The sequence below is a fragment of the Tamandua tetradactyla genome, chromosome 1 (assembly GCF_023851605.1).
Source record: "Tamandua tetradactyla isolate mTamTet1 chromosome 1, mTamTet1.pri, whole genome shotgun sequence".
NCBI classification, from domain to species: domain Eukaryota; kingdom Metazoa; phylum Chordata; class Mammalia; order Pilosa; family Myrmecophagidae; genus Tamandua; species Tamandua tetradactyla.
The window spans coordinates 157,781,634-157,800,704 of record NC_135327.1 but is presented as its reverse complement, the minus strand read 5'-3'; the positions used below and the strand labels follow the sequence as shown (position 1 = coordinate 157,800,704).

The window sequence follows — 19,071 nt, the reverse complement described above, 5'->3', positions numbered from 1 at the left end:
AGACGTTCTCTGGAGTTATCTTTTTGGTGGCTGAAATCCTGTATTGACTGAGCAAGAAATTACAAGTGAATACTTGGCTTTTCAAACACTATCTGTTGTGCACTTTTGCCATGCCTCTTTTGAATACTCTTCCTGTTGGGGATTGAATCATGTCCCCCATAAAAGTCAGGTTCAGGTACAAACCCCTGGTCCTGTGGGTGTGAACCCATTTATTTGTAAACAGGACCTTTGAAGATGTTATTCACTTAAGCTGTGGCCTAACTGAGTCTGGTTCAGCTTGAATCCAGATTATTGTTCTTTTTTTTTTGAAAATCATAGACTCATGAAAATATCTCTTCATAAACAGTTTTCAAAATGTTCTAGCATATACAATGGAGTGAAAATAGACTTCAGCTGGTTTTAGAAAGGGTTCAAAAATTCAGCCCAGTTCTACTACTGACCCTTGCTCCTCCCTGAAGTTCAAATCCCTTCATCCTGCACATTAAATCTCAACATGAGGAAACATCACATTAGAACCTGATGAAGAGGATAGTACATCATGCAATTTTGGAATTGTCTCCATTGAAGAAGGAGTTAATATTCCAAAGTTGATGTGCAGATCTCGCCATCAGGTCTTGATGTACCCCACATGCTCTAGTTACTGAAACACAAAAGGAAATTTATTTTTCTTTCCCCTATCCCAAAATAAAATGGTAGAATGAATAGCACAAATGTGTTGACAAACTCCCTTTGGATGAAAGCATGGGAAATTCATAGCAGTCACTGATCTACAGCAACCACCAAATCGTACCACCAAGAATGGTGAAATATCTGTATTGTCACTGGATTAAGTTCCTTGGTTAACCCATATGGTATGTCATTACAATGCACACAAACGAAAATTGTCCTTGTAGTCCCTGGCTTTGTTGTTCCAGAAGCTCTCCTTGTCTTTATCCTTCATAGTTACTACATTTGAAAATATATTCTTCTTAGAATCTGGATAATTTTTGCAATCCCACCATGACGGTACAGGTTTGAAGCCAGAGTTTTGCCTTAGGGTTAGAAAAATTGCAAGCTTCTTGTAGGTTCTTAAATTTCTTAGGGAATGTAATTCCTTAAAAATTTGAGTAGGCTTTGGATCAGTTCCTTTTGCACATAACCATAAGCAAAAATTATATCAAAATATATATTTTTTAATATCTATAAACAAACTGGTCTTTAATTTACTGGCCTCTTTTGCTCTACCTTTAATAGATTGAGAACTCAACATTTCATCTGCCCCTGAGTTGGCTTCCATGGTCTGGCTGAAAACTTTTAATAGGAAGAGATTGTTGAGGAAAACTTGAAGCCATAGTTGTATCTATTGCCAGAGCTGCCTCTTCAGAGCCACCCCCTTCTAAGTGCCTATGTTGAGATAGCACATTCTTTATAAGGAGAATGAAATCCAGACAGAGAGAAGACAGAGAGAGAGAGAGAGAAGCCATGGGGAACAGCCAGAAGTTGCCAGTCAATAGAACCTAGGTGAAAAAGGAGAGGATCCCGTGATGTGCACTGCCATGTGACAGAAAAGCTGAGGAACCTCAGAGATTGCTGGCTAGCCAGAAGATAATGACCCTGGGAAGAAGCAAGATTTCTAGCGTCTGATACAGTGAGCCAATAAATTCCTGTTATAAAACCAACCGACGGTATGATATTTGTTTTAGCAGCTGGAAAACTAAAACTAAAACTCCTATTGTTTGGAATATTTCCCTTATGGTGTCCCTTCTTCCGAGAGTAAAAATCAGAAACTTCTTCCCAGTCTTTCTTGAAGCAAGTGTGCCAAGCAGTCAGCTATATCAGCATGAAGCTTCCATATAAAAAGAAGTGGACATGAAGAAGCAGGTACTGAGGGGAGTCCATTGCTTGGAAAGGCATCTGGCTTGCAGGGATGGTGATGATGGAATCTTTGCATCAAGTGACAAGGAGCAGTGAAGTAAATTGTGGTATCTGCTAAGTAGCAGCAGGAGGAGGGTCTCTGCTGGATTAACTTCAGCGTGTGGTTTGGGCATTGTTCCTAGTTCCATAGCCATCAAGGCCCATTCTCTGGACCTCCCACAGAGTCTGGAACTGCTTAATATCCTTTAATAAATTCCTTTACTGTGTAAACTAGCATAATTGGATTCTGCTGTTTTTCCCTATGATCCCCAGCTGATGCAATCCCTCTCGGGTTCTCATTTTGGTGGGCATAGTGAGTACCTCCCAAAACATTCCAGCACTCTCTCATTCCCCAGAGGGAGGAACTTTCAGGATTCTAACTTTGCATACTCAAATACAATTAATTGGTAGATAAAATGTTTTTCCTAGTGTATTCCTGATACAGTTCCAAAGTGCCTTGTAAATCCCCCAAGACTTCAATTTAGCGAAGATTGAATATCTGTCAAACAGCGCAATAAGAGGAATGTTAAATAAAATTTGACTCTATTCGGGCATATCCTTCAGAATCAGTTAGTTAGGTTTTCTCTCCTTAACATAGAGAGGATCCTGGTCAGATTCTTCATTCTCCAATATGAAGATACTGCCAAAGGTACTTGGAAGACATCCAATGCCTTTTTCACCTAGGCAGCCACTAACTGTCATTTCTTCAAGGCAGACCGCACAAAAAGAGAAGAATATTTCATTAAGGAATAGAAATCAATCTGGAGTCCTCCTTGTTTTGGCAGGAAGAAATTTTGACCATCCAAGTCACTGTGTTGAAAGAAATTAGCTATTCAAGTTTGTAATACAACTTAAATCCCTACTCTATTTTTAGAAATTGAAAATGTCACATTCAAAGGGCTCTCAAAAAGTTTTAACTAAGATTGTAATTGATAATGAATTCATCTACATAGTGAACACAATAATTGGATTTAACACAATTTCCGCTTTTAACAGACTTTTATCTCCTAGTGCCCCCAGGATTGTCTTTTTGTGATCCTTCTGCAGGCAAGGAGCTGCTTCAAACCATTTACTCCCCTTCCATTTCCTGGCAATCGGTTTACTTTCTGCCCTTCACTACAGCTTTTCCTTTGTAGGACAAGAGCATACATACATATGATTGATAATGCCTAACTACTTGCTCTCTGACAGGTGTTTGTATTTGAACTTTAAGTCAAATGTATGGTGTGATATGGGGGTCTGCCCATGGCTGTCACGTCACCCCTGGATTTACATTCCTTGTAAAGCTGTTGAAACCACGCACAACCAACATATAAGGCAAAAGCATAGACTGGCTTTGCCTGTCTACCTCAGAGTTTGGTATACATTTCCAGGAATTTCTTCAGCAGAGCAGTGCTGATTACCTCTCTTTGAGGCCTTCTTACTAAGCAATATATGCAAAAAAGTACCAGAGAGTTAAAAATGTCAAAAATACGAATACAAATCTGAAAATTCATTGTCATTCTTGTGCATAGCCAGGGCTCACCAGCCTTGTGATGTTATCTGCCTCCTGTGGGAACTGAACCTGTGACAGAGAGCATTTCCTTTGCGAGTGGTGTGATAGTATCACTGGTAAGGACTGCAGATCTGTCGGTGATCAAGAAGGCTTACCAAATAGCTTCTGGAGCACAGCATTTCCACCAGACCTGAAACGAGGCTTGGATTAAGTCACTTATATTTGTTATATCCCTGAGTAATTTGCAAACACTCTCATGTACAGTAGTTTTAGGAGGACAGCAGGAGTGGTATTGCTTCTATGTGATAGCTTTCAGAGATGGTAAGGGAGTGTGCTAGAAAGACACATTCTAAGTCTTAATTCTTAGTGTTCCTGTGGGTAAGAACTCATTTGTACATAAGAGCCTTTGAAGATGTATTATCACTTGAGGTGTGGACTCATTTGTGAATAGGATCATCTAAGATCTTATTTAGCTGTGGCCAAATTGAATGAGGATGGGCCTTAATCCACATGACTGAAGGCCTTTTAAGAGAGGAAATTTGGAAGCAGCCAGAATCCAGCAAAAACCTGAACAGTATAAAGGAGAGAGTGATTGCCATGTGCTCAGAGGCAGAGAGATGCAAGCCAAGGAACCCCAAGAATTGTGGCAAGCCAGGACCAGAACACTACAAATTGTGAGAAGAAAGCATGGCCTTGCCAAGGGCTTGATTTAGGAATTTTGGCTACTAGAACCATGAGCTAATAAATGCTTATAGTTTAAGCCAACCCATTGTGTGGCATGTCATACACTTGGGAATACTTGAACAGGGACTCTAACTGATTATAAATCCAGCACTTTTTCCACCACATTCCATTTTTTGTAATGCATCTCCCACGTTATGCACAAACACACACACACATAAACAAGCACATATGAGAATAGGAGACTATGAATATCAAAATAACTCTTGTACAAAGACTTACTTTATTAGGGTCTACAAAAGTATCATGATGTGTTGATAAGACACCAAAACACTTTCACTGGAAAGGGAAGGATGCAGTCATTCACTTCACAAATATTTGATGTACACTTACTGTTTGCTAGGCACTGGACTAGGTTCTGGTATATAACAGTGCATGGGATTTAGAGGATTTCTGCCCTCCTGGACCTAAAAATAATCTTTAGAGGCTGAGAAGTGATGATCATTAGATAAACAGATCATTACATCCCTGATTATGTGGAAGCTCAGGTTTAGGCTTATGTTTGCTTATGACTGGAGTTGATTGTTTATACCATTCATCTGTTATTACTTCATATTCTTCCTTATGTTTTAATCTTCTTATTTAAAGTTTCTTCTCTAGCTGGTTATATGTTTTAGAGAGCAAGGATCACAGATTTTTATAACTGCCATACCACAACTCAAGGATAGAAAAGGGAGGATGATATGAGAAGAATTCCAAGGATAGCTCCCTATAAAAGAAGTTGATGGCCATTGGATGTATTAGTTTTGACCCCCATAAATCATTTCCCCAGGGCCTACTAGAGTCATATGTTTTGCTTATGTAAAGAGTTTTGCCACAAAAATGCGGGGGTTTGGGACATTTAAATGTCTGTGTCTAGGGCGGGCCACGGTGGCTCAGCAGGCAGAGTTCTCTCCTGCTATACTGGAGATCCGGGTTTGTTTCCCGGTGCCTACCCATGCAAAAAAAAAAAGCATGTCTGTGTCTAAGGCATTTATACCAAAACTGAACGTCAACAAGCAGGGGGCATGGGGAAGGGGTATGAATTCTGTGTAGAAGAAAAAGAAATGCCTTCATATAGATTAGATGAAGGCATGTCTATTTACTTAGGTTGGATTGTATGATGTGGGAATAAAATTGGTTAAAATTGAGCAAAGAGAAACAAGTGCTAGAGAAAATGTGGAGAAAGAGATGCACCTATTCACTTTTGGTAGGGAAGCTGAGAGGTACAACCCCTTCAGAGGGCAGTGTGGTGGTTCCATAGGAGGCTAGGGGTGGGGTTGCCATGTAAACTTGCAATCCCATTGCTAGGTGTATAGCTGGAAGAACCAAATGTGGGGACACAATGAACATTCGCTTGCTGGTGTTTATGGAGGCAGTGTTCATGATTCACAATGGGTCGAGGTAGCCTAAGGGTACAGTGACTGAGGAATGGAAGGGGGAATGGTGGTGTATACATCCAATGGACTATTACTTGGCTGCAAGAAGGAATGAAGCTGTGAGGCATGCAACTAGGGGAATGAACCTTAAGGACAGTATGTTAAATGAAATGGCAGATACAAAAAGACAGATAGTATCATGCCTCATTCATATGGACAATGTACTTAGGACATGACTCCCAGGAGTGTAAATCTCCTTGACAATGTGGGACCTGACTGGGGGATGAATCCAGCCTCATGAGATTGGGAAAAGCCTTCTTGACCAAAATGGGGGGAAGAGAGAAATGAGACAAAGTAAAGTCTCAGTAGCTGAGAGATTTCAGAGTGAAGAGGTTATCCTGGAGCTTATGCTTATGTATTATATAGCTTATGGTGTATTGGAGTGGCTGGAGGGAAGTACCTGAAACTATTGAACTGTGTTCCAGTAGCCTTGATTCTTGAAGAGTATATAACTACATAGCTTTTACAATGCAACTGTGTGCTCATGAAAACCTTGTGTCTAATGCTCCTTTTATCCAGGGTTTGGACAGATGAGTAAAAAAAATATTAAGGATAAAAATAAATAAATAATAGGGAGAGATAAAGGGTAAAAGTTGGGTAGATTGAAGTACTATGGGTCAATGAGAGGGAGAGGTAAGGAGTATGGGATATGATGTATGAGGTTTTTTTCTTCTTTTTATTTCTTTTTCTGGAATGATGCAAATTTTCTAAAGAAATCATGGTGAAAAATACACAACTGTGTGATGATATTGTGAGTCATTGATTATATAATATGGTTGGATTCTACATGTGTGGGTATTCTCAATAAAAATATTTTTAAATGTCTATTAAAATTGTTTGAACAAAACTTTTGACTTAGTCATTCTATAGACAAAGACATAGATAGCTAATAACCACTACCTTAAGATACTTGCATGCTTGGTTGTAGCCACACATGATATAAAATACCTTTTACGTGCAGCCTTCCCTTCTCTGTGAGCAGGTGATAGCAACAGAGCCTCCAGACGCACAATTGTGAGGTAGGGAGAACTTGCTGTCTGCACTTTTTTCTCTACCCTATTTCTGGCATATACTGTCTACAGGTTACACAACAAAATAGGAAATAATCTGATCTGAGTATTTTACATTTCATCATTTAAACTCTACAAACATTTACGCATCTCTGCTGTGTGCCATGATCACTTTCCATACAGAGTTTCTCACCTGTGAGGAGGATAAGGGGTACACACATACAAATAGAGTTTGCAAGTCACTAACAAAGTGGCACAGAGGCACATAGGAAAGACAATGCTTCTTATGAGGCAAATAAATTGGGTAATTAATAGATACATGATTAATTTATTCATTCAACCAATATATATTTGTACCATGTTTTGCAAACTGTGGTAGGTATTGGAGATACAGAAGAAAATAAAGTAAGCTAAATCCTTTTTCTAATGGAAATCAAATTCTAAGGGGAAAAACAGAGAATAAATAAGTAATGAAGTAAATAATACCATGACATAACATTTCCCAACCAACCTTCACATATTCCCCATGCAACAGCCCCCTCTTGCATATCTCTCATCTTCTGATCTTTTAAGTTTCCTTCTCATCCTTCAAGGTTCAGTTCAAAAGTCAGCTCTCTTTCTGAACCTTTCCTGATAATCCCAAGAAAAGTTGATATTCTCTCCTCCAGGTTGCCATTACACTCTATACACAGGGCTTTAATTTCTGCAGTTGTAATAATGAAGCACAGAGGTTTGTTTATATGTCTTTTTCCCCATTAGGCAAAGAGTGTCTTAAAAGGGACATAGCTGATGTATTCTCTCCATGTCCTATGCCTGGTAGATTGCCAGGCACATGAAGATGAACTATAATAACAAAATCTACCAAAATAATAACAGTACCGTGAGCTAAAAGTGCCAATGACATGCCAGGCACTCTACTGAATTCCAAATAATCACTTGAGTTACATATTTTATTATTGTCTTTATTTTATAAATCAGAAAACTGAGATTCAGAACTTACATGATTTTCTCAAGGTCAGGAAACTAGTAAGCTATAAATATATGATGAATGAATACATAGATACACTATTATTTTTATTATTATAATGAACTCTGTTCACATATGCTCATCATTAAAATCATAAAACAAACATCTGTTCAATTTTTTTTAATGTGAAAGATACTGATTAGTAGCCTTATCATAACAGCAAAATCCAGTTACCCATCAAGTTCCATGGTCCTGAGCAATATATCCAGTTTTAAACCTAAAGAATAAATGATCCACATAAAGGAACTCTGTTTCAGTTCCCAGAGGAACATTTGAAAACCCTGGCCTTCATTTTCTCCCAGACACATATTTTCTCCAATTTTGAAGACAGCTGTTAGAAGGAGATGAGAGAAGGGATTTAGGGATGTTCATGAGACTTAAAAACAACAAATTGCATTTTTTTTTCATCCTGCTGTGTCTCCTTTCCTTCCATAGCCCAGCATACACTTCCGTGACTCCACAGCTAACATGCAGAGGATCATGGGCAATCATCACAGATATACAGTTCATTTTCATAGTTAACACAGAAAAGTTGGATCAAAAATATTCACATTTTGCTGACATCCAATTTTGTCTACATCACAAAACCCTAGGGTTCACCAGTTTATTGTGCATTGCTTTGCTTGTTGAACTTGATTGGGTCTATGAAGACAAAATCTGAACACATTAATTCCCATCGGTCTAAAGTGCTATAATACAAAATTTGTCTGTAAAAGTTTTGCGACTCATATGGCGAATATGTCATGAGAAGGAAGAATAGTGCTGCATTTCTTTTTAACAAAGTCTTTCTGTATCCATTTCTTTGTAATAAAATTATCTTTCTTGATACAGAAATAAGGAATAAAGCATATTTTGACCATCCTCTCTGGGGTTGTTTTAAACAGCCTACTGCCTTAGCATTCATGGTGCCAGCAGAGCTCATTTTGAAAATTTTCTTTTAGTCATTCTAAATAAATGAACCATTAGAAATGTAATCAGTGATGATGAGTTTTGGTATTATAAACAGTCATGCTTTGAATCTCTATTTTTAAAAAAAATCATATTAGGCTGGAATAAAATCATACTTACTAGCAGTATGAAAGTTGTTATAATTTAAAATCCAAATAATACTTCCTGTCAAATAAGGATGCAGAAAACACTCCGGGACCAAGCCAGCCCCTAGCAGGGCAGCGGTCTGGCTACATAAGACAAAGCGGATTCCATTACTCTGACTCCACTGAATCTTCCAATTAGAGAAAAAGGATTTAAAGAAGGGAAGAGTAACAGACGGGTTTAGCGGACCCCTCTCTAAGAAACAAAAGCCCCAAAGAATCCTATTCTTTGTCAGCCAGAGCCAGGGACTGTGAGACAAGGACCTTGAGACCATGACAGTTAAGATTTTGCAACCTTCTGGGAATGTTTGTAAAGTCTCCATGTTGGTTACATTTGTTCTCCTCTGTTTGCTTTGTTTAATTGGGTTGTGCTAAAACTCTTAAACCTAGATGGGAGGTATAAAGGGAGGAGGAGGACAACAGAAGAGCCTCAGAGAGCAGCTAGTGGTGAGGAAGGAATATAAACTGAATTCCTTGGACCAGAAAGAAAGGAAATCATAAAATCAGTCAGGGTTCTACCAGAGGGAAAAACGGTCCGGATACATATGTATATGTGTATGTGTATGCCTGTATATATGTATATGGGTGTATGTCTGTATATGTATATGGGTGTATGTATGTATATGTGTGAATGTGTATATAAAGAGATTTGTGCAAGCTACTGATTTACATCAGCATGGGGACTGGCTAGGCAAGTCCAAAATCCGTAGGGCAGGCCAGGCCATCAGGTAGGGCGGGATGGAAGTTCTTGAACATAAGCTGATGATGCAGTCTGCAAGTAGAATTTCTTTTACTCAGAGAAATTTCGGTTCTGCTTTTAATTCTTTTCAGCTGATCAGATCAGGCCCACCCAGATTATCAAGAAAAATTTCTTTTACTTAAAGTCAACCGATTGTAGATGTTAATCACATCTACAAAATATTTTCACAGCAGCACCTATTAGTATTTTGACTGAATAACTGATCTATAACATAGCTAAGCTGATACAATCAACCTGTGTGTACTTGGTACCCATACACATCTCCTTAAGCCATATTTAATCTCCAAATAAAGACAGTAAAAAAGTTATGCTTCTAGCTAAGATGATACATCCATCCTATATACAACTGAAAATATGCTAACCCTTTCCCCAGAAAAGGATGCAAAATCCTTAGGTGATGTTCATTTTTCTTGATATCCCACAAATTAAATGCTGTTATATAAAGTTAACATTTACTAACACATCTTATGTTAGATGATAAGGGGATAACAGAGGGAAGAAAACAAATAAATCTCTATCTATCTATATCTATATCAATATCTATGTCTATATATCTCATTATCTCTCTATCATATCTGACCTGTTCTATTTTTCTGGTGTAATCCTGACCTATATGGATTATGGTAGTGAATGCAGGGTGCTGCGGTAACAAATATCTAAAAATGTGAATGTAGCTTTGAAACTGGGTAATAGGTAGAGGCTGGAATAATGTTGAGGCACATGACAGAAAAAAGCCTAGATTGTCTGGAACAGATTATTGTGGAAACATGGGTATTAAGGCACCTCTGCTAGACTAGTGATTAAGAGAGTATCATGATGGAGGTCCATTGCTTTTGGCTTTCCAGTACCTGTTAGAAGGACGGGAATAACTCCAGAGAAAAAATAGTTAAAGAAAAAATTTTGACACCACCAGATCTCGAGACGTTCTCTACAGTCAGTATTAATTCAGAGCACGCATGGCAATGTCTTCAGCTACAGTGTGTTAGACAGGCTGCATTTACCCTGGAGAAAGCTGGCTCCTTTACATTAGCCAGAACATTTAAGAGGAACATCAGCATCATACAGTCAGAGTGTTGAAAGTTACTGATAGGTCCCAGTGGGTTTAGATGAACAGTCATCATCCTTAACCTGAAAATGATCACCTGTCACAGCAGCCATAGCAGCTTCTGCTCTGTGTCTTGATCCAAGAAAGAACCAAGGTTTCACTTCTAATCAGTCAATCTTCCCAGGAAGGATTTTGCAAAATGACAGTAATTGACAAAATTCTAGAATCAGTAGAGCCTGTTGCTTATCAGAATTTTATAGGATTCTGTCTTTTTTCTCATTGTTTTTAAAACATGACTGTGCTCTACAAAATGCTATTGATCCCTGACAAATTTTTATTACATTCCACACGTTCATTTCTAGTGAAGAAAATTTTTTCTTGATTTAACATTAAACTACCAAATCAATGTATTATACTTCTTGATTATATTTTAACAAAGGAGCAAAAATAAGTGTGAATAATAAGTTAATTAAAAGCATAATTAAATGAAGCTATCATTTTCCTTTTCCTGCCACACAGAAGCTGCCCAATGAATATTTATATAGCAAGCACACATATTACGATCTATACTCAAGTGTTCAGTGCATCCAAGAATAAATATTCATAGTACCCATATAAACAACCAGTTTTATTCTTCCCTAGGTGTGGTAGTATGCACTTATTGCTTTTGACTTCCCAGCATCTCGATTCTTCTTCTGGTTATCATAACCCCTCTCCTTTGGGAAATGTGTTCCTCCCTTCACTTTAATCATAGGTTATAATGGAAGCTGCCAATCACAAAACTCTACCTCCTCTAGCCAGACCAATTGCAGCACCTTGCCTCATCAAAAAGCTACCTGATTGGCCTGGAAATGGGCATAGTCCAAGTTCTTCCCAGAGACTGTTTAGAAATGGAGCTGGAGTAGTTAGGGGTATAGTGATAAGGAAATGAAGAAGAGTCCTGTCCTCTCTAATGGTGAAGTTGTGAATAGGAGTCCCAAGAGGTGGGCAGCCATATTCCCAGGTACACTAAGAAAGATCAGAAGGAGGAAAAAATGAAACCACTATTCAGAAGGAGAGTTGTTGTCAAGAAATTCCTTCAATTTTAAGAGTTGCCCCAATATGCTTTAATGCTGTACTGTCTAATATGGTATCCAGGGACTGGAAGTGGTATTGAGGCCTTGAAATGTGGCTAGTTCAAACTGAGTTGCCCTATTTGCACAAAATAACACCAGATTTCAAAGATTAGTATGAAAGAAGTATGAAAACTACTCTATCAATAATTTTTACAGTAATTACAAATTAAAATTATAGTATTTTGGATATGTTAGGTTAAATAAAAGATATTTTAAGATAATTTCACCTATTTCTTCTTAATTTTTAATGTGTTCTTAGAAAACTTTAAATTACATATGAGATTCAAATTATATTTCCATTGACACAGCACCGTCTCTATTGAATCTGTGTTTTCTGTTTGTTTCTTTATTTGTTTAGTGACTTTGGGTGGTGCTTATAAACAATGGGGCACTAACTGATGTAGATAAACAATGGGGCACTAACTGGAATAGAGGCATTGGAAGGAACAAATCCAAAATGTGGAACTAGCTGTGTTCAGGGACAAAGGGGCAAAAAGGGTAGGAAACTCATTAGCAAAGCAATCAGTTAATCATTACAGTTGTTTGTTGCTATGTAGAAAATATGCCTATTCTCACTGTTTAGAACTTTACAGGACTTGGTATAGAAAAAAAATCAGGATCTGAGAGGTGTTGGTTATTTCTTGCAACACTCAATAAGGTGCTGCAAGAGGGAAAACATGGTCCAAGCTGAGCCGTCTGAAAGTGGAGCAAGCACAGCAGCACAGCTCTGTAGCACAGGCATTCTGCCACTGCGCAGCTCCGGATTTCACACGGCAGCTCTGCACCACAATCAAGTCTGAAGAAGCCAGATCTCCCAAAGGCCCCAAAGCCCTCAAAGCCCCCTCACCTGACAAAGGTCAGTCTCCTCTTCCCCGCATTACAAAGCATATTGGGAATAGCAGCCCACCAAGCTGAGTCAGAGACCAAAGCAAACCCCACTAAAATGAGGCATAGGAAAATGGGCAGCAGACACTGGACCATCATGAAGAGACTAAAATTGTGTATGAAGGAAGTTCCAGATTCAAATATCTTGACCTGATAAGATTCTGGTACGGGTTTCTAGAGAAAGGAATTCCTGACCATGATTGTCAGGCAGCTTACTATGGCCTTAAGGAGGTTCTGTAGCCCTCTCACTCTCCATACAAAAACGAAACACAAAATATAGCATGGCTGAAAGAATTCAAGATTGCTAGCTGCCTGGAATTCTTTAGGACCTTTATCACCACCAAGAAATGCATTGTTGAAGAAGTATCAGCCCTTTATCAAAGATGCCTACCTCTTCACCGAGATTGTTCTCACACACCTAGACTCCCGATGTTTACTTGTGGTCATTTGAATAAATTGACTCCAACATCATGAGGGAGGAAGTACTATCTTCCTCTTCTAGGCCTGGCCCATGAAAACCTCACACACTTGCTTCTACTTACTCTTTTCCCCTTTAGCGGTCAGGAGTGGAGAAGACCAGACTTCAGTTGCCCTATATGCTCTTTGGAAGTCATGTGTTGAAAATGGTATGCAAGAAATAAACTTCTTTCTATCTTGTTGAGCCTTACATGTTTGGCTCTATTTGTTATTACAGTTCAGCCTATATACCCCCCAACAGAAAAAGACTCCCAGATGTCCCCGAAGACCCAGATCATAGTATACTAAGCAAATTAAATCTTCTAGTAAATAGCAATCAGATTAACCAGATGGACTAATCCAGTAAATGATCCATAGAGGAAAGTCCATAAACTGAATAAACTTGCTCTTATTCAGCAAGACAAAGATAGTATCATTGTATGCTGCTACTCCTGCCCACAACTCCTCCTACATCATTATTATTTTTTAATGGAAGTTCTCTTAACTTTTGTTCCTTCCATTTGTGTACCGGCTATTATGCATGGTCAAATTTATCATCTGGGATATAGCAGCAGAGATCACAAGAAGCCATATCAAATCTGACTGAGAAGAATGGGCACTGTGATGGTTAGGTTCTGATGCCACCTTGGCCAGGTGATATGCCCAGTTGTGTGGTCAGACAAGAACTGGCCTGACCATTGCATTGCTGCAAGGATATTTTGTGGCTGCTTGATAAACCCAAAGGGCTGATTTATTAAATCATCAGTTAGTTGATTGCAGCTGTGACTGATTACATCTGCAATCAACTAGTGCATGTCTATGGCCAAGGAAATAATCCAATCAGTTCAAGACTATTACGGAAGAAGAGAGACTCACTTCTTTAGCCATCAAGCCTCTCCCGTGGAGTTTGTTGAGACCCTTCATTGCAGCTGCCAGCTTCACAGCCTGCCCTACAGATTTTGAACTCTTCCATTTCCACATTTGCATGAGACATTTTTATAAATCTGATATTCATAGATATCTACTGTTGGTTCTGTTTCTCGAGAGAATCCTGACTAATACAGCTTAGTACCAAGAGTGGGATGGTTCTTGAGAAACAGAATCTAAAATTGGGTTTTTGCAATTGGTTTTCAACTCTAGTTAAACTCAAAGGCATTAATGACACATTTCCAATAATCAAATGGCACTGATAGTCCATGAGGTGAGTTGTCAAGAGAGATACACAAAATATCAACATTAGATTCTGCTAATTTACGCTTACACGGGGCAAGGCTCTGGATGAGGGTGTTTTTTGACACTTTTACGGAGTTTTATGTAAATAAAAGTATCACGATGTTGGCTAGTTGTTGTTAGATATAATGGATACAGTAATTAGGGGAAAGGATGAGCTGAAGTCTTCAAATTTGCATATTAAATGCAATATGAAAGATGTAAATGTTTCCATGTGTTCCCTGAAAGAAAATCTTAATTCCTGTAGGTGCAGACTTGAGATCTCTGAAAACCAAGCACACACCCTCATTGTACGAGTAGCAGATCTTACAATGTAAACTAAATTTCAATGTTTCATGGTGTCTGCTGTTAAAGTAAGGGCTAGGATTGGAAAAGAATGAGATCATGTACCTGGGATGGGATACATGGCTTGATAATGATGGTGATGGGGAGATGGAATCACTAGAATCTGCTGAGCCTTTGCCAGATGTACCTGTAATGCACTGCCCTGAAGAAAGAGATTCCTGACCTCCAGCCTGCCTTGAAGAAACAGATTCCCAGCCTCCACTCTGCCTTGAGGAGTCTGCCATCCAACCTCCACCTAAGGAGATTTACCCTTCAGTGCCTGCTAAACCTGTAACTACTTCCCCTGGAGAAATAGCCCTCACTCCTCTGTTTGGAGTGACTAATATTGCTTCATCAGATGAAACTGCAATGAAATGCCCTAAGGTAATTGGCTTGAAAGACACTTCTATTTCTTCTCATGACCCACCCCCACCACCCTTCTTTCCTTCAAGACTTACAACCAGGCTAAAGTCTCAACAGGCCCGAAAGGTGAGGTACAAAGTGTGACCCATGAGGAGGTACACTATATTCCAAGAGAACTGTATGAGTTTTCCAATTTATATAGAGAAATGAGGGGAATATGGGTGGGAATGGAATAAAGGGTGTGGGATAATGGTAGAAGGAATATAAAGTTGGATCAAGTTGAATTTATTGAAAAGGGCCTGTTCTAGTTTGCTAACTGCCAGAATGCAATATACCAGAAACAGAATGACTTTTAAAAGGGGGAATTTAATAAGCTGCTAGTTTACAGTTCTAAGGCTGAGAAAATGTCCCAATTACAACAAATCTACAGAAATGTCCAATCAAAGGCATTCAAAAAAAGATACCTTGGTCCAACAAGGCTGATGAAGTTCAGGGTTTCTCTCTCAAGTGAGAAGGCACATGGCGAACACAGTCACAGTTTCTCTCTCATCTGGAAAGGCACATGGTGAACACAGTCAGGTTTCCTCTCTCATCTGGAAGGGCACATGGCAGACATGGCATCATCTGCTAGCTTCTTCTCCTGGCTTCCTGTTTCATGAAGCTCCCTGGGAGAGATTTTCTTTCTTCATCTCCAAAGGTCACTGGCTGGTGGACTCTGCTTCTTGTGGCTATGTTATTCTGCTCTGCTCTCTCTGAATCTCCTTCATTCTCCAAAAAGTTTCCTCTTTTATAGGACTCCAGAAAATTCTCAAGACCCACTTAAATGGGTGAAGGCACGTCATCACCTAATCCAGTTTAACAACCACTCTTGATTGGGTTATATCTCCAGGGAGATGATCTAATTATAGATTCTAACATGTAGTATTGAATAGGGATTATTCTGCCTCTACGAAATGGGATTTAGTTAAAACATGGCTTTTCTAGGGGACATATATCCTTTCAAACCAGCACAGGGCCCACTAAACAAAGATTCTGCATTCAGTGTTGTAGCTCAAGGTATTAGAAAGAGCATTAATAGTTTCTTTGCATGATTGGCTGAAGCATGGATCAAAAGATGGATGACATTACCTGAGGCTGAAATGCCAGAACTACTGTGGTATAATGTAGATGAGGGGATTGAGAGGCTTAGACAGATTGGAATGGATTTACTATGGAACACCTGCTCATACACCCCAGGAATGTGCAGAGGACACATCTTTCACCAGAACCTTGAGAAATAAGTTCGTGAGACTAGCTCCATCATCCCTGAAGAGCTCTGTAGTCATCCTCCTCTGTAGGTCAGATATTACTGTGGGAAATAGTCACTGAGCTGGAATCCTTAAACACATTGGGAGTGATTGGATAATGAGTTGGCAGAAGTCATGTGGCAACAGTTAGACAAGGTGGCATGATCACCACAACAGACAGCAGACTCAAATCAGCTGTGAAAATAATCTGATTCACAGAGAATTTTAGTATTGGTTAGGAGATCATGGAGTACCTAGAAGCAAAATAGATGGCAGTCCAATAAACTCTTGTTTGAACTGTATAAGCAGAATTCTAGGTCGGGTGAAAAGACATTTAACTTAAATTACAAAAACAGAGAGTCACAGACCTTTATTCAATTCCCAGACTTCAAACAGTTTACAAACCCAGAGCCCCTTGAAAGAGGGGACGGCTGGGTACCCTTGAGGAAGCATCCTGTTATACTACCCAAAATATATACTGTTAACCTTACTCCCACCCATCCCCAAGGAGATCTATGGCAATTTACTGGGGTGAATGTGCATTGAGTAAAAGGAAATCATCAGATATTTCAGGGATTATTAGATACTGGCTCAGAAGTGACACTAATTCCAGGAGACCCAAAACATCACTCTGATCCACCAGTAAGAGTAGGGGTTTATGGAGGTCAGGTGATCAATGGGGCTTTAACTCAGATCTCTCTCACAGTATGTCCAGTGGGTCCCTGGGACCATTTTGTGGTCATTTCTCCAGTTCAAGAATGCATAATTGGAATCAACATAGTGAGCAATGGCCCAGAATTCCCACATTGGTTCTTTGACACATGGAGTGAGGGATTTTATGGTAGGAAAGGCCAAATGGAAGCCACTAGAACTGCTCCTACCTAGCAAAATAGTGTATCAGGAGCAATATTTGATTCTTGGAGGAATTGCAAAGATTAGTGCCTCTCTTAAGGACTTGAAGGATGCAGGGGTGGTGAGTCCCAACACCTCTGCACTCAACTCTTCTATTTGGCCTGTGCAGTAAACAGATGGGTCATGGAGAATGACAGTGGATTATTGTAAACTTAACCAGGTGCTGACTTTAATTGTAGCTGCTGTTACAGACATGGTATCATTGCTTGAGCAAATCAACCGATCCCCTAATAACCGGTATGCAGCTATTGATCTAGCAAATACTTTTTTCTCAATAGCTGCCAGTAAGGACCATAAGAAACAGTTTTCATTCCGCTGGCAAGGGCAAAAATATACCTTCACTGTCCTGCCTCAAGGGTATATCTACTCTCCAGCCCTATCTCACAATCTTGTCCACAGGAAACTTGATCTTTTCTCCCTGTCACAAGACATTACATTGGTCCATTATATTGATGATATCATGTTATTTGAGCTTAGTGAGCAAGAAGTAGCAACTATTCTAGACTTATTGGTAAGACATTTGCATGTCAGAGGATGGGAGAGAAGTCCAACAAAAAGACAAGGAACTTCCACCTTAGTGAAGTTTCTAGCTGTCCAGTGGTGTGGTGCATGTCAACATATCCCTTTTAAGGTGAAAGATTAGCTGTTGCATCTGGCCCCTCCTACGACACACAATTGGTTGGCCTGTTTGGATTTTGGAGATAACATATTCCTTATCTGGGTGTGCTACATCAACCATTTACATAGTGGCCAGAAAAGCTGCCAGTTTTGAATAGCGACCAGAACAAGAGGAGGCTCAGCGACAAGGCCAGGCTGCTGTGCAACCTGCTCTGCTTCTTGGGCCATAGGATCCAGCAGATCCAATGGAGCTGAAAGTGTCAGTGGCAAACAGGAATGCTATCTGGATGCTTTGACAGGCCCCTATAAGAGAATCACAATATAAGACCCTTAGGATTTTGGAACGAAGCCTTACCATCTGCTACAGATAACTACTCTCCTTTTGGAGAGTACTTTTAGCCTGCTACTGGGCCTTAATAGAGAATAAACACTGAACCACGGGCCACCAAGTTACCATGAAAGCTGAGCTGCCTATTATGAACTGGGTTTCCTCTGATCTACCAAGCCATAGAGTTGGGTGAGCACAGTAGCACTCCATCATGAAATGGAAATAGAAATAAGAGATAGAGCTTGAGCAGGTCCTGAATGCACAAGTAAGTTACATGAGGAAGTAGCCCAAATGCCCATGGTCCCAACTCCTGCCATCTTCTCTTTGTCAGCTCAGAGCTATGTCCTCTTGGGCAGTTCTTTATCATCAGTTGACTGAGGAAGAGAAAACTCAGGCCTAGTTACAGATGGTTCTGCATGATATGCAGGAACCACCCAGAAGTAGACAGTTGCAGCACTACAACCCCTTTGTGGGATGTCCTTAAAAGACAGTGATGAGGGGAAATCCTCCCACTAGGCAGAACTTCAAGCAGTGCACCTGGTTGTTTATTTTGTGTGGAAGAAGAACTGGCCAGAGGTGCATTGATATACTGACCCATAGGCTGTTGCTAATGACTGGATAGTCAGGGAATTGGAAGGGATATGATCGGAAATTGGTGGCAAAGAAGTCTGGAGAAAAGGTATGTAGATAGACCTTTCTGAGTGGGCAAAAAACACTAAGATATCTGAGTCCTATGTGAGTGCTCACCAGAGAGTGATTTCAGTAGAAGAAGGTTTTAATAATCGAGTGGATAAGATGACACATTCTATAGATACAAATCATCCTCTTTCCTAAGCCACTCCTGCCATTGTCAATGGACCCATGAACGAAGTGGGCATGGTGGTAGGGATGGAGGTTATTCATGGGCTCAGCAACATGGATTTCCACTCACCAAGGCCAACCTGTTTGGCCAGTACTGAGAGCCCAGTCTGCCAGCAGCAGAGACCCACACTCAGTCTCCGGTATGGCACCATTCCCCAAGGTGATCAGACTGCTACCTGGTGGCAAGTTGATTACATTGGGCCACTTCCATCA

General features: G+C 39.8%; 1 pseudogene; it reads left to right on the top strand.

The window, feature by feature from the left end:
• Window positions 1-19,071, top strand: part of LOC143679380 (transportin-1-like) — a 36,249-nt pseudogene that overhangs the window by 10,997 nt on the left and 6,181 nt on the right.